General features: G+C 38.8%; 1 long non-coding RNA gene across 1 annotated transcript; it reads right to left on the reverse strand.

Moving 5' to 3' along the window:
• Positions 1-1848: 1848 nt before the first annotated feature.
• Positions 1849-7094, reverse strand: LOC147235794 (uncharacterized). Its single transcript, XR_015105935.1, has 2 exons — positions 6887-7094; positions 1849-4415 (listed from the first exon to the last, which is right to left on the reverse strand). It is a non-coding gene; the product is annotated as an uncharacterized LOC147235794 (long non-coding RNA).
• Between the last annotated feature and the right edge of the window lie 7882 nt (positions 7095-14976).

Below are 14976 nucleotides of genomic sequence, written 5' to 3' on the forward strand. Positions count from 1 at the left end.
CTTACTTTAATCTTTATAAGATATTTGTAATTAAAAAAGATTAAGATTAAAAATAGTTATTGCTATATGTTGCTTCATGATTGATATTATAACCCACGGCCGCAGTTGTAACTGTTGAACAATATTACATAGAGGAGACTAACATCTTAGTTCTGTAAAGAATATAAAATATTCAACATTAAATAATATGTGACAAATAAACCTAAGTTTCACAGTGGCTTTCCTCTGGGAACTGGACATTTCTTTAGAATTTTGTGATAATTTTTCAGCACATACCACAACCATGTATTACCATTACATTACCATGTAATGTATTGTGTACTTTTGAAAAAAAAAAAGTGAACCGTGTAGTGGAAGAAAACTCATTTGTAAATCATCCACTATGTATATCCATTTCACATTAATAACAAAACAAATATTGACGAATATGTGAATATTTTCTCTCTTTATTTCATAAATATTCTGGACATGCTGAGAGTGAGTACTCCCCATTTCTCCATCGTTGTGCTTACCTTGTCTTCAAAATAAGTGTCTAAGTGGACAGATGTAGATGTAGTTCTGTGTGGAGAAACACCAGACTGCTCTGCGGCCGTAAGGATTCTCAGTTATCCAGGTCGTACGCAACCATTGTCAAATATGTTTAACATCGATAAGCCAGCCATGCTCTTTATTACCCTTCATCAACTACTGAAATTAAGTGTTCTGAACAGTTAATTATGGAAAAAAGTAAACTATATCAACTCATATGATCCCCAACCACAGTGTGTTTTGAGTTTTGAATAGAATGGAACATATCACAACAAAGAATTCAGTAAGAGCTATGAAAGAAATTCACAATAATGAAGTGAAAAGTATCGAACTGTGTTTTCTTTGTATATAACATGTTCAGAACAGGTTTATGAGTGTTCTGTTCAATTTCTTGTCACATTTCCAAGGAAGATGAAGCAATACTATTGAGATTTCGAGCTTATGTTTTTATTATGTATTTTACAATACTGTAGATACAGTAGGGCACTGGGAATCTTTTTTTTTTTTTAGAAATTGGAGAAAGTAAAACATTCATAAATTGACCAGATCTCATCTATTCTGTGTATTCAAAGTACATTGTTTGCAAGATTTTGTTTTTGCTGTAAATGATAAAAGTCATGAAATTGATTTTGAACTCTAACACACACGCACATGCACACACATGCACACACACACACACACACACACACACACACACACACACACACACACACACACACACACACACACACACACACACACACATACATACACAGTTCAGCCAAGTTGAATACACAGCAGTGGTCCATCATGTGAGAATAAGCGTTACGTAAGAGCATTGCATCTAAAAATAGAAATGCAGCAATGGTACACAGGAGTCTAAACTGTTAGCTCGGAGGTTTCAAAGGAGCATGAATGAAATTTAGATTAAAGCACCATCTCGGCCATAAATGGACTAGCTGCTGATCATGTCTGGAAGGACTACAGTGGTCCACGTGGCTAAGTGTCATTAACTGTGAGCATTTAGTGAGAACTCAAAAATGAGTTGTCTTGGACAAGAACATGTAGCTTATTTAGTTGTTGTGCCAAATGTGTATACATTTTTCATTCAGAAAGTCAGTAAGCACTTGTTGACTGGCTATTTTTCATAATGTTATTATTTTGGTGTCAGAAATTATTTGACTCAGTCTAAAAGACGGAACATCAGACATTTAAAATTGGTGCATGGTGCAAAAACCTACATATGATAAATAAACCCAGAGGACACTGTGTTGGGGATGATTCCCTGTTTCCTGATGCAAGACACAAAATATTCTGATCTCATGAAACTACACACAGGTATAATTGTGCCATTTTGTCTTTATTTCAAATGTAAATAATATGAAATGCATTTCTGTGAATGAGTTGCACTGTAAAATTGCACACATACAGAACACACATACCTAAATACATTTTTCAAACATATGCGTCCATTGAGAGGCTCATATACAGACATAGACATCTGAGGATTCCTTATTAATTTCATTTTGTGGACAAAACATTTGTAATAAACATAGTAGATCATAACAATGGAAATAGAGGGTTTAGTTTAGTTTAGTTTAGTTTAGTTTAGTTTAGTTTAGTTTAGTTTTGTTTTGTTTTGTTTTGTTTTGTTTTGTTTTGTTTTGTTTTGTTTTGTTTTGTTTTGTTTTGTTTTGTTTTGTTTTGTTTTGTTTTGTTTTGTTTTGTTTTGTTTTGTTTTGTTTTGTTTTGCGCAGTCAATTAGTAACCTGGTAACCTAAGGCCAAAAAAGATTCAAGAGATGAAAATAACTGAATGTTCAAATAAATATAAATCTATTTGTCAATGATTTATTTTATGTAATTGTGTATCTTGTTTGAATTTTATTCAAGACAGCTTAATATGAACCAGTATGGTGTGAGAATGCATGACAGCAGATGCGACATACATAATACTATATTCAGTCTTATTTTGATATTTCTTTTTTTAATGTTTTTATTTAATCCTTTCCTTTATTCAACCAGGTGAGATAAATAACAACACTGGTTTTAGTGATGCTGATGTTGAAATACCAACGATCTTGTTTGTGATGTGAACAAAAATGCTCTATTTTTAAAACAAATTTTATGTTTTGAAACAACTATGGTGTTTGTTGTCTAAATATGTGAGTATTTTTCAAGCTGTTTTGTTTTATGGATTGTATTGTCTTGAATTTTTCTATAATTTTTCATAATGCCATAATTTGTATTCCGGACTCCTCGAAGTAATGCTATACATAAGAGTATCTTTTCCATCTTTCAAATAATTATCACAGTCAACTTTATTTAGGTTTGGTGGTTCCAGACATCCAATTGAAATAAAAGAGAGCTTATTAGTAACTAATTACTAAGTCACACATAAAAATGATCAGCAATTCTGAAAAATTGCAGTAAGTTTTGGAACCAAGGATCACAATTTATCAAATAAAATGCATCTTTCAACAAATAGAGGGAGTGTATACATTTGGTAATTATTGATATTTTCTTTCATTAAAATTTTTGTTTTACTGCTTGTTTCTAGACAGTGAATATGTGCATTAGAATGTAGATTTCACATTGTCGAAATGTAACTTCCTAATGCTCCGTCTTTGACACACAACCATTCGTAGGTCTTCAAAAATGAGAGCAACACATATACTCACGCAACTCCACTCTCTGGTCTTTTAAATAAGTACACGCATTTCAACTTTTTTACAAATATCCCTCCACATGATTTGTTTGGAATTTGACAATAACTCATTCACCCTGTCACTGAACATTCATGGCATTTTTCATATGGCGGTGGTTTCCCATGTTTGAATTTAGCTGAGGACATTTGTTGTCCCGTCTCAGTCTCTGCATGCATCTCTTCTTCATTTCTACTATTTCAGAGAAAAATGTAAAAACAAAAATTAAAATGAAAAATAAATTATATAGGACCTGCATTTTAGAATTGTGCTGTTTTTGCACTCACACAAGCAAATGGAAAATACAATGCTCTTTAGAAAACAAGCCCATGTCCCTCAGAAGTAATTCTGAAATCACGTGCTGTTTTCTTTCCATAGAGAAAGAAAATAATCAAGATTTATAATTTTCTCTGTGCACATCTTGACAGCCTCAAATAGCAAAGACCCTCTGTCCTGTCCACAGTGTGTTTTCTGCCATACATCACTGCAACTGCCACTCATTTAAGCAGGTAAGCTGACCTAAAAGATGAGTAGGGGACATTGCATGGGGAGCTGAAAATAAACACTCACTTTTGACTGTTGAAAGTGCCAAGCTGTATCATTTAAGAAAGAGAATTTAGTTCTCAAGAGGTGATGGGCTATTTTGTACCGGAGTCTCAAATGCAAATGTAAAAGAACCTTTTTTCTTACTTTCTTTCTTTATCTTTCAGTGTTAGTCCAGTTTAATTAAATATGTTACTTATTGCAGGAAACAATTCTTGTTTCATATTTCAGGTCTCTGGATCCGCTCAAACACAACAACTTATTGTGGAGGCATTTTGGCAACACCCCATGCAAAAGCAGCTCTCTGCTTTGAGATGACACATACATTTGACATTACAAATGATAATCTTTGATTGAAGCAAGTTGTGAAGATTATATGACTTGTATTTTTTGTTTGCTCTCTGTTAGGACTTTTGAGATACTGAAAACACAAAGTGTGGTTTAAATCCTCAAAAGTCATTGGGCAAAAGAAATGAAAAGCTGCAGGTGGTGGAAAGGTGGCAATTTCAACCAGTTTGTTGGGATATTAAACAGGTTTTCGGTGAAAATGATGGAAATAAGGGTTGCTTACGTTTCTTTCCTATGGCATGGTGGATCCACTGTCCTCCTTGTTAGTCAGCATCTTCAACTGTCCCTCATAATGTGTTTGCGATCTAGGAATCTGTGAATTTTATTAACACAAACACTTTACTGTGCTGTAAATGATAAGTATAAAAGACCACCAAAAAATGAAGAAAAACATTAATGATGCCGTTGAGAAAATGAGAAAATCTTGCGTATTCAAATGTGACTTTGTTTATTTTTTCACAAAAGCTGAGTGAGAAAGAAAATGAATGTGTACTGATACTAATATTGGCTTGCATCATGTTTTTCCAGGGGTTCGAGTGATCTGATGCAGGAAAATTCCAAACCATGGAATTCTGGTGTGGATTATCTTCAAAATTATCAGATCGGTGCCACTGAATAGCTTCATTATTTTTTCTCAATACACGTCAGTAAAATATAACACCCTTTATCAGCTTGGTCTCCTCCCTGACACCTGCGTCTGTAATTTAATCAACAGAAAGAATGAATGGAGATTATATATATTTATACGTACACATATGTATGTATATATACATACATAAATATATACATATATGTTTACACACACACACACACCTGTGTGTGTGTGTGTGTGTGTGTGTGTATGTGTGTGTACACTAATGCAGTGTTGTCATTGATGCAATCATTTTAAAGATGATTTAGGCGTTGAAATACCCCACCCCACGCCTTCCCCCCACCTGTTCCTTTGACGACCTTTTTATTTATAGCACAAATGTAACAAACACTGTGTAGAATTTGTCTGGTCACAGTCAAATGCCAATCAGTGCAAGGGCAGATGACCGAGAGTGAGGTTGAGAAGGTGGAGTGTATTTAGTAATGCAAGATATCAACGCTCCTTGTGTTTTCTCCCCTTCGTGACCGGTGGCCTCTGTCACTTGGTGTTGCACTACAGCTACAGATGCGATGAATATCCATCCGTATCGCTCATGCTATTACAACTGTGCGTGCGTGAGTGCATGCGTGCACAAGCATGGGTCGCACTGTATGCACTTTGCGAGTCCAGGCGAGCCGCTGAGTGTGCGGTGACAGCGGTGGTGTGACTTCTCAATCCAGATCCAAAACAAGGGCGAGCGACGTTGGTATCCTCCACAAATGCTTTTTGGGGTAAGGGCTTCCCGTTTTCATGTGCACAGCAAGCCCAGACCGCAAAAAGATTCGTGACGGACAACACCTTCCTAAACCCCGGATCCACTCCAGTCCACGACTCTTCGGGTTCCTCATCATCACAGTGTTTTCTGAAAACACCTCCATGTGCAGAAAGGCGTGTGTGCACCACCTAACACAGCTCCCCAACAGTGAAATCCAGTGGATTGCCATTGCTTTTGCAGCAACACGCAGCCTTGTTATTAAAAAGAGCGGCGATGAGGAGAGGCGGCATCTCATTGCCGTTATAGACTTTAACGCGCAGCAGAGGGAATGCTGCGATCTGATTGGACAGCATGGCTTGCCATCTTCCAATAGCAACCGGAAACCAAAGGGTACCTAAGCAGGAGGCTACAGCACCTGACACTTTATTTACGCCCCCCACCCCTTACACAGTGTGACTTGAGAGCAAAGCAACACAAGATGAGGATACACGAGACCGCAATCGTGCGTGGCCGTGGTGTCGGTTTGGCATCGAGGGGGGAGCGAGAAACCTCCAGTGTCGTTAAACGTGCAGCCGAAGTTTTTTTTTTTTTTTTTTTTTTTTACATCACCAAAGGGTTAAAGTCGGCTCCGAACCTCCAGCGGGCCCCACCCTCGCTCAGTTTCCACCGGGGCCGTCAGGGAGTTTTCATGCGTGGACGCGTCTCCCAGCCGATCACGATTCCCCCAACTGTCTCGAGTGCAACGGAGCCAGACGCCACTGACGCAGCACGCGCCTTACTCACTTTGAGCAGTCACGACTCAGGAGCCGTCGTGCACAAAAAGCGCAGAAATGGCCAAACAGGAGTGGAGTTCGTGAGTGTGAAGCTGAGCTGGCTTTTAGTAGGGCTCATAAAAAAATAAACTCATGTATGTCTTTAAAACATCCAAAAAGATTCACTTGACATTTGAGGTTTTGCACAAAAAAACCTACAATAATCACCCCTTGCTGTCGATGCTTGTATTCTTAAAATCCCCAGTGCGACGTGTGAGGACGTTCCGTGTAAAGAGCAATGTCTTAAAACACTTCAGCACCACAATGGGAGGACAGCTCCCCACTCGTGACAAAAAAAAAAAAAAAAATCCCTGCAGCACCCAAACACGTTTTCTTTCATTTTCCCAAAGAATCAGACGAGTGGAGCCATAATCGTTCACAGAAGACCTCCATCATCCACCCTTTTTAATTTACGTTGGTGATTCCCTTCCAGCTGCAGAAACCTACTCATCCTATTACCTTTCTTTATGCATACATCCCAATCAAACAATTGCCACTGAACCTGCTGCGCAGTGACACGACTATAAGGCGTAGAAATATGAGGGCAGAGGAAGAAAAGAAAAAAAGGAACTCGAAGGGAAGAATGAGAGCGAAGTGGAGCAAGAGAAAGGTTTTCTACAACTCACCATCCGCAGCAGCGAAGCCTCCGTGCAAAACACCTTCCTCTACCCTAACCCCCCAACCCCCCCACCCCAGACATACACAAAAAAAGTGCCACCTAAAAATGAGAAGAAAAAAAAAAATCAGGACGAGCTCGCCGGATAAAACATGTTCTGGCTTTTTCGGCGCTTCAAACTGCACACACTGTACTCTTGAATGGTGAGCCTTTTTATAGGAGTGATGCCCCCTATCTATTTCTGGATCACGATCCAACCCCGTTTCTATTTTTAGCGGCGCGCTGATGAAAAAAGAAAAAGCTCGCAGAGGTTCCTTGGAGGAATGTCGAGCGTGCCGTGTTCACTCCGCTTCCCCCCCCCACACACCACACACACACACACACACACACACACACACACACACACTACATCCCCTTCACATGCACGCGCAAGGTAAACGCGTGTGCACGACAGCACCCCCCCCCCCCCACTACCCCAGCAGTGATGCATGGGGGAAAAAAACGCACGTTTGTCTGTGTCGTTTTTATCGAGCGATTGGAGAGCGCGGGGTTTTTTTTCATTTTTTTTATTTATATTTATTATTAATTCATGCTGTGCACGGTGGCTCCCCGGTGCACGCGAACGCACGCACACACACACACACACACACACACACACACACACACACACACACACACATCAAATTATAAGAACGTGACTGAAGTGCGGACACGCAAACGAAGCAAATAATTATGAGGCTCATTGGCAGGAGACATTATCTCGTTAATTGTTTTTATTTTATTTTTTTTCAAGCTGGGTTGTTTAATATTTAACGTCAAAAGACAAATAATACGGATCTCGACGCTGCGTCAGTATTGACGTCAGGCGGAGAATCTCCCACTTTGAAGGTGGGAGCAGGAGCGTCCATTGCTCTACTATGGCAGAATTATCTCAGCGCTCAACCAGTGTGGGATTGTGCGTGGAGGAAAGACATAATAAAACCTAAAAGGGTGAAACATCTTCCTCCTCATCATCACTGGTATCGCATCTCTTCCGCTTGTCACAAAACAAACATACATTGATAGATAGGCGATCGTGATTCGTCTGCGAATGGATCATGTTGAATCCACCAGGCCCGCACAGGTGATGCAATCTCTCCAGGTTCTGTTCCCCCCCCCCCTCCCCCTTGAGCAGAACCAGGACTCCAAAACCGGTTCCCGGTGTGAAGATCCAGATGCAGGGAAACGGAGGAGAGAGGGGTGGATTACAAGCTGCGCTCTCCGTCCTGCAGACTCTCCCTGCACAGGGCAGAATGCTAAAACGCGTAGTAACGGAGCGCCGCTTGGCCGACCCATGATGCTATTTTTAACTCCCCATATTCAACATGCCCGGCGCTGCAGGTTTTTCTGCTCAAGGTGGCCTACTACTGTATGAGGCCAAACGTAATCGCGGGGCTCCTTTTCGGGTGGAGCTCAAATTAAAAAAAACCGTCAGATTGTGTCATTAGTTTGCACACGCCTGTTCATTTAACCTCCAACCTGTAGGATTTTTCTAGGCAATGCTTTCAAAATATGACACGATTGAATGAGGCAGAATTAATCCAAGTATTATATGCAACTGAAAACGCTTTTTTTCAGTATAACTTAAATCTTTTTCTTAAATATCTGTGTTTTGGATAAGCAGGGTGAGAGTCCATAATGTTATGTCCTCATATTCATGATTGCAAGTTAAACTGGTCTGAGATTGGTGAGAAACAGATTTCAAGGGGATGAATCTGTTGGCGTGATCAGAAGAGAAAAGAAGACAGCACCATAAACCTGAGACAGGAGATATATTGTGTCCACCAGTTTGACTTGGGAAAAAGCAAAAAAATGGAAATCAACAATTAGGAATGAATGTGACATTTCTTGGACTCCAAGGTCAATTTCAATTTCGTCCTGCAAACCTCTAAAGGCACGATTGATATAGTATTTATATTGGTGAATTTGTTTGACTTAAGTCGTAGGAGGGAAGTGTCTATATTATCATTCAGTACATGAATTATCTTTTGATTTGATATTTATAAAATGTACTATGTGTATATATAAAAAAATCCCTTCCTCACCCAAACTGCATGGTGTTATGTCTCCTTCAAGCTCAGGTACCCAGCCAGTGGCCTGGTAGCTTGAAGGTTCTTCACGGCTGTTCCCCAGGACTCCACTCTTCTGGACAGGGATCTCAGATGGTCTTGGGGACCTGATCTCTACTGGGACCAGTTTGGCCTTCATGCCCCACATATTCTCCAACTCCCCCTTGAGAACTACCCCCCCACACCCCCACCCTCGTGACACAGACATGCAGACACACAGACACACACATACAGAGGGGCAGCACATGTAGATGCTTAGGTTTAGATAAAGTCAGAGAACACACTGAGATGGGACAGTGAAAATCTTCGGGATAAGGATGCTGACGTTTGCCAGGTAGACAGGTTGTACAGATGTTGTGAAAGAGGATATGAAATCATTTGGTGTGGGAGAAGAGGATGAAGAGAAGAGGGTTAAATGGAGGAAAATGATCTGCTGGGGCAATTCCTGAAGGAATCAGCCAAAAGGAAAGATGACGTGTTTGAATCTGGGTTCACCTCGGACTTCGACGCACAGAAGCACTTTGGCTTGACCTGGACTATTTGTGGGATTGTTGCACTGAAGAAGGGGCTAAGAGACAGACATTGCTGTTCTGTCCATGGATAAATCTAAATAAAATTTCTGAAATTATAGAAGTATACCAGCCTTCACAACAACATGTAATGCTTAGTGAGGCATTCATTTGCATGTGGCAAATGATATGGCCTATATTGTCATGAGTAAGAGAAGTGAAAAACCAAATACATGACTCAGTAACAACTGAACAATTTCTAAATGCAAGGGAAAATGTTTCACAATAAAGAGCACTGACCAGATTCATAGGGATAAAAATAAAAAGAAATTTCAACAAACCTGGGAGGGAGATCACATACCATATACATGCACACGGAAATGGGAACAAATGGACAGAATCAACACTAAACTGGGAAGGAGCAACAGGTGTGGACAATTCACAACGTCCTGGTCCTAACTTGTGGCTTACTATGAACAAATGAGATGGTTGATGCTGATTTGTTTGCAACTTTAAATCTAAAATAATTTGCATAAAAACACAAAATAACAATCAAACAGCTTGGTGCCTAATGACATAGTTCTCCTGTCTTCACTTTCAATCAATTCTTCTTAGGGTTATGCTCTCCTTTTGCCCATGATCTGCTGTCTAGCAACTGTTTTTAGCATGCCTTTTAATTCATTGTAACTTGATTTAAGAACTAAAATTAGAATCCTTTCCTAAATTTCCATCCAGTGTGTGTTCTTTAAAGGGAACTGAGCAGATTCCCCACCTTGATAAAATAAGAAGACAAAGGTTCACTATCACCACAATATCAAATTGGTCAAGACAAAATAAAGAATAAGAATATCCTTAAAATTGATTATCTGAATACTTTTATCTTAGATATAATAATCCAAATGTTAACATAGCAACTCTAGCAAGCTGTTAGCAAACTCATGAATGGTGGAGCTGTCCATGGTGCCAAAGACTCCTCCAAGCCTGACTTTGAGTGGCTCCCCTAAAAACAAGTCCTACTGCAGTAGAGATACATATACCCAAACACATTGAATACAGGGGGCCAAAGCTGGGGCTAATTCCTCACATTGATATGCCAGAAAAAACCTTCAGATAATTTTGTAGTTTATTTATTTATTTATTTACTTTTGTTTCCTTTTTCTGGGAAATATTTCACTGTATGAAATAGTGGTTGTTGCCCCCACCTTCCAGGAAGAAGGCTCCTGAATTCCAACTGGGGCCCTCCATTTGGACTTTGCTATTCATACAGACCTCCACTCAGTGCGTTGACAATAAATCTGTTAATCAAAACCACTGGTTCCAGTTACCAACTTTTTTAGCTTTTGTTGTCCTGACGTCCTACTCTACATTGTTCTTGGACATCCAGGTCTGCACTTTTCCTTTTGGTTTCCAATAAAGAGTAATTCACAATCATGGGCTTGAGTCCCCTGCTCTTGATCTCTTGGATAACAGTTACTTTTGATATTTTTGCATTTGTGATCTTGTTTGACCAAAAGATTTGACAGATCCTTCTCAGATACTGGTTGACACATGCAACTCTCTGAATGTCTCTTAACAATACTCTAACATTCAGACCCATACAGCAAAGCACTTTTGACACTGCGATTGTAGATCTTCACATTGACTCTGATGAAAAACTGTTTGGAGTTCCAAAAATTCTTGAGTTTGAGTTTGAAAAAGGCATTTTGGCCTTTGGACTGTCTGGATCTAATGTCTTTGTTGGTACCCTGTTTTTTTTTCTTATGGCATTACCCAGGTAGACAAAGTCATCCCTTTCCTCATGCTGTTAATTGTTGACCATGATCTAGTTTTGGAGGCTTGATAAACACAACATTTGTTGATAAACATTAGACATGAACAACATTAGAACAAAAAAAAGAAAGAGGCAATGTGTTTCAAACAGAAGATATGAGTTGATATGAAGACAAAAGAGACTGCTACTAATAGTGGTGAAAACTGTTGTCCCTGCTAATCAGGAAATTTGTTTCTCTAGAAATTATACAGAACTGTTAAGGAAAGCCGAGGATCTCTTGTGGATAAAAAAATCATAAAACCCAGTATGTGTGTGCTTTATGAATGTTCAGTTGACCCAAACGGTATTTAGGTAAAATCTGGTAGAAACAACATTTTTTACTACCACATATCTTTACTACACTGTAAGTAAAATGTTATCTGTGTATGCTCATGTACAAAACCTACTTAAAAAAAATTTTGATACATAATTAAAATCTCATTGCCATTGCACGGTGGCGCAGTGGTGAGCGCTTCCACTACACAGCAAAAAGCTTCCTGGTTTGATTCCAAATGGGGGCCTTCGTGTGTAGAGTTGTCATCTTCTACCTATGTCTACTTGGGCTTTCACCAGATTCTACAGTTTCCTCCTGCAGTCCAAAATCCTTCAGTAGATTAAGTGAAGAGTTCTTCCCCTTAATCTTCTGCCCAAATGTATGAATAGGAGAATGGATGATTATATAAATTAATGAATACCATCTGCCTTGGTGCCAATGTCAACTGTAAAAACTCAGAATATCAGATAAAATAATACTTTCTTGATCCCCATAGGGGAAATTTGTTTGTCACAGCAGCGCAGCAATAATAATATCAATAAAATTGAATATAAATAAATCTATAGAAGATACATATAAATAGAAGAGACAAGTGACAACAACAGCGAGGATAAAAATAGATAACAGAAAGACAACAACACAGATAAAAATAGATAACAGAGAGACAACAATACAGATAAGAATAGATAACAGAAAGACTACACAGATACAAATACCGGTAGATAACAGAATAACAATATCACAGATAAATGTAGACAACAGAACAACAACAACAGGGATAAAAATACACAACCAAAATGACAACGTCAATATACCCTTCTACATTTTTGTTAAAACAGTAGTATTAGAAATCCGTCTCATTTAGGTGGCAATTATTTCAAAAGCTACAGGCAACATTTCATTTTCTCTTTCTAATTGCTTTAAATTTTTGGTATTTGGTACTCCCTCTTTCAAATCCGCTTCAGAATAATTTTACTGCAGCAACTAAAAAGCCACTAAGACTCCCTTATGTAATATCTTGCAGCAACATCAATTCAGTGTTACTATATTCAGTGGTGCTGAGCCAAAAATATCTAGATATTGGGATGTGAAATAATTCATTTTAACATAGAAACAGATGAGAAAACAGTTATGCATCGGTGCAAATGCAAATCTGAGAACACTGGGTCTTTCCTCTAGCTGTCTTTAAAAAATGAGATCAAAGTAATAGGTTTGGACACATAATACTGACATAAATCTCAAGGATTAAACACTGACTTAGGCAATTCTGTCCTCAGAAAAACAGAGAAAAATCAATGCATTTTAGCCAAATGATCTTGTTTTTGAGCTTTCATGCCACACAATACAAATAACACCAACTTCATATTATCAGACCTGAAAAAACTACATTCACATTGAATTAACTCGGAAACAGATGTACATTAATACTTCAAGTTGATATTTATAATAGAGACAAATTATCAGTGTCTTATTTGTATTAACCCAGAGATGAAGATGCTAAGGTTCTCTTTGGGAGTGACGAGGATGGATAAGATCAGGAATGAATCCATCAGAGGAACAGCACATGTTGGATGTTTTGGAGAGAAGGTCAGAGAAGACGGACTGAGATGGTTCGGTCATGTACAGCAGAGGGATAGTGAATATATTGGTAGATGGATGCTGGAATTGGAGCTGCCAGGCAGGAGGTTCAGAGGAAAGAGAAGATTTATGGATGTAATGAGAGAGGATATGTAGGTAGTTGGTGTGAGAGAGGATACAGAGACTAGGGTTAGATGGAGGTGGTTGATTCGCTGTGGCGACCCCTGAAGGGAAAAGTCGAAAGGATGAGATCTTACTTGTATTAACCACTGATTACTCATAGACAGTCAGACATGTAAATATAAAGTACACACATTATTTGTATAAAAGGTTCATGTAAGTTATTGTTTAGTGAGTGCAGTAACAAAATTAGCTGTCTCAGATGCGGCAGACTTAACAAAGCACTCCCAGTGAGGATACTATCACTCTGAAAACACTCAATGGGTACAGAGTCTCACACCCGCTCATTCAAAGCAGTGTCTCTGTGGTGTGCCAAGTCACATGCCTATTACATAACAGGGCTCCTACTCCCAGGCCTAACGTCCCTGACAAATCCATCCACGCTTTGCTGCACATGAGCTATTTATACACTGCACCCAAGACGAGGCCGGTCAAAAAATAAAACTCCAGTCAATTATTCATTGAGAAATATTCCAAAACAGAGCGGGCAGTGGGTTCAGTTACAAAGGAATGGGTCGAGGGGCTAACAATAATTAAGGCTTGTTTGCAATGCTCTAATAGCTTGGTTGTCATCAGTGGTGCCCATCTAAAGGGACCGGGAACATGTCGCAAATTTTGCCCTCATGCATGCCTTTATTTATATACACTTCTCTGCAGCCTACTGTTCCTTTACTAGCATCTAAAAATAGCTGGCTGCGCTGTGCTTGTGCCATTTTTAGATTTGAGATTTAAAGGTAAGAACAAAAAGGCATTAAAAGAAACAAAAGGAGGGGCTAGCTCATACTGATGCTGTGCAGATGCAATACGATGTGAATGAGCACACTGTAACATTAAGATGTGCTGTGTTTAAGACTGTTTTAAATGTCGTCTTTTCATTGTTTGGAGATGTAATTGGTTCACAAGACCTGAATTTGGAGGTACAGTTGTTAGGACTCTTACAGCGCAGGGCAGCATAGAAGTATTAACCAAGTTCAGAATTGAGCCTTTCAATATATAAGCAGTATATATTAAAAAAAAAACATTACTTTGACTGCTTTGCACAATCACAGTATATGCTCATACTGTATGCATACCTACAGTGTGTCAGTATGTTCTAAAATCATTCTCAAAAGAAAATATGAGATGGAGGTATATTTCATAGGACCTTCAGATGTGTGAGGCAATGTGAGCTTGATATCTTTCGTCATCATATTCTAAAACTGTATAAATTTCATTATATTTATATCATTATATTTCACTAAATTTTCATTACTTAAATCAACCAAATTTATTTTTCAAGTTTGTTTTCTTTCGTTACCGTGTGTATTACATTTGTGTAATATCTACACAGCAGTTTGGGCTGCATTGAACAGTGGTATACAGTAAGGTCTGTTGTTATATGTATGTAATGAAAACTACATTATTGCTGTTTAGACTGGCATGCTGTGCTCCTATCCTCAATCAAGAACAGGGTCGGCACTTCTAGAGGATGTCCCTCTTTCAGACTGATAACTTGTTCCAACAGCTCCTGCATGAAAGGATTTTAGCAACAGCAAAAAGACAATGTTCTGAGGGCAAACTACATATGTATTTCTATTAATTGAATTGTATTATGAAAGTTGGAGGGATTTATAGGCCCCTTAGAGAATGGATACCACTGGG

Source organism: Fistularia commersonii, chromosome 3, assembly GCF_037954325.1.
Source record: "Fistularia commersonii isolate RoL2024-O1a breed Wild chromosome 3, RoL_Fcom_v1.0, whole genome shotgun sequence".
Classification (NCBI taxonomy): Eukaryota; Metazoa; Chordata; class Actinopteri; order Syngnathiformes; family Fistulariidae; genus Fistularia; species Fistularia commersonii.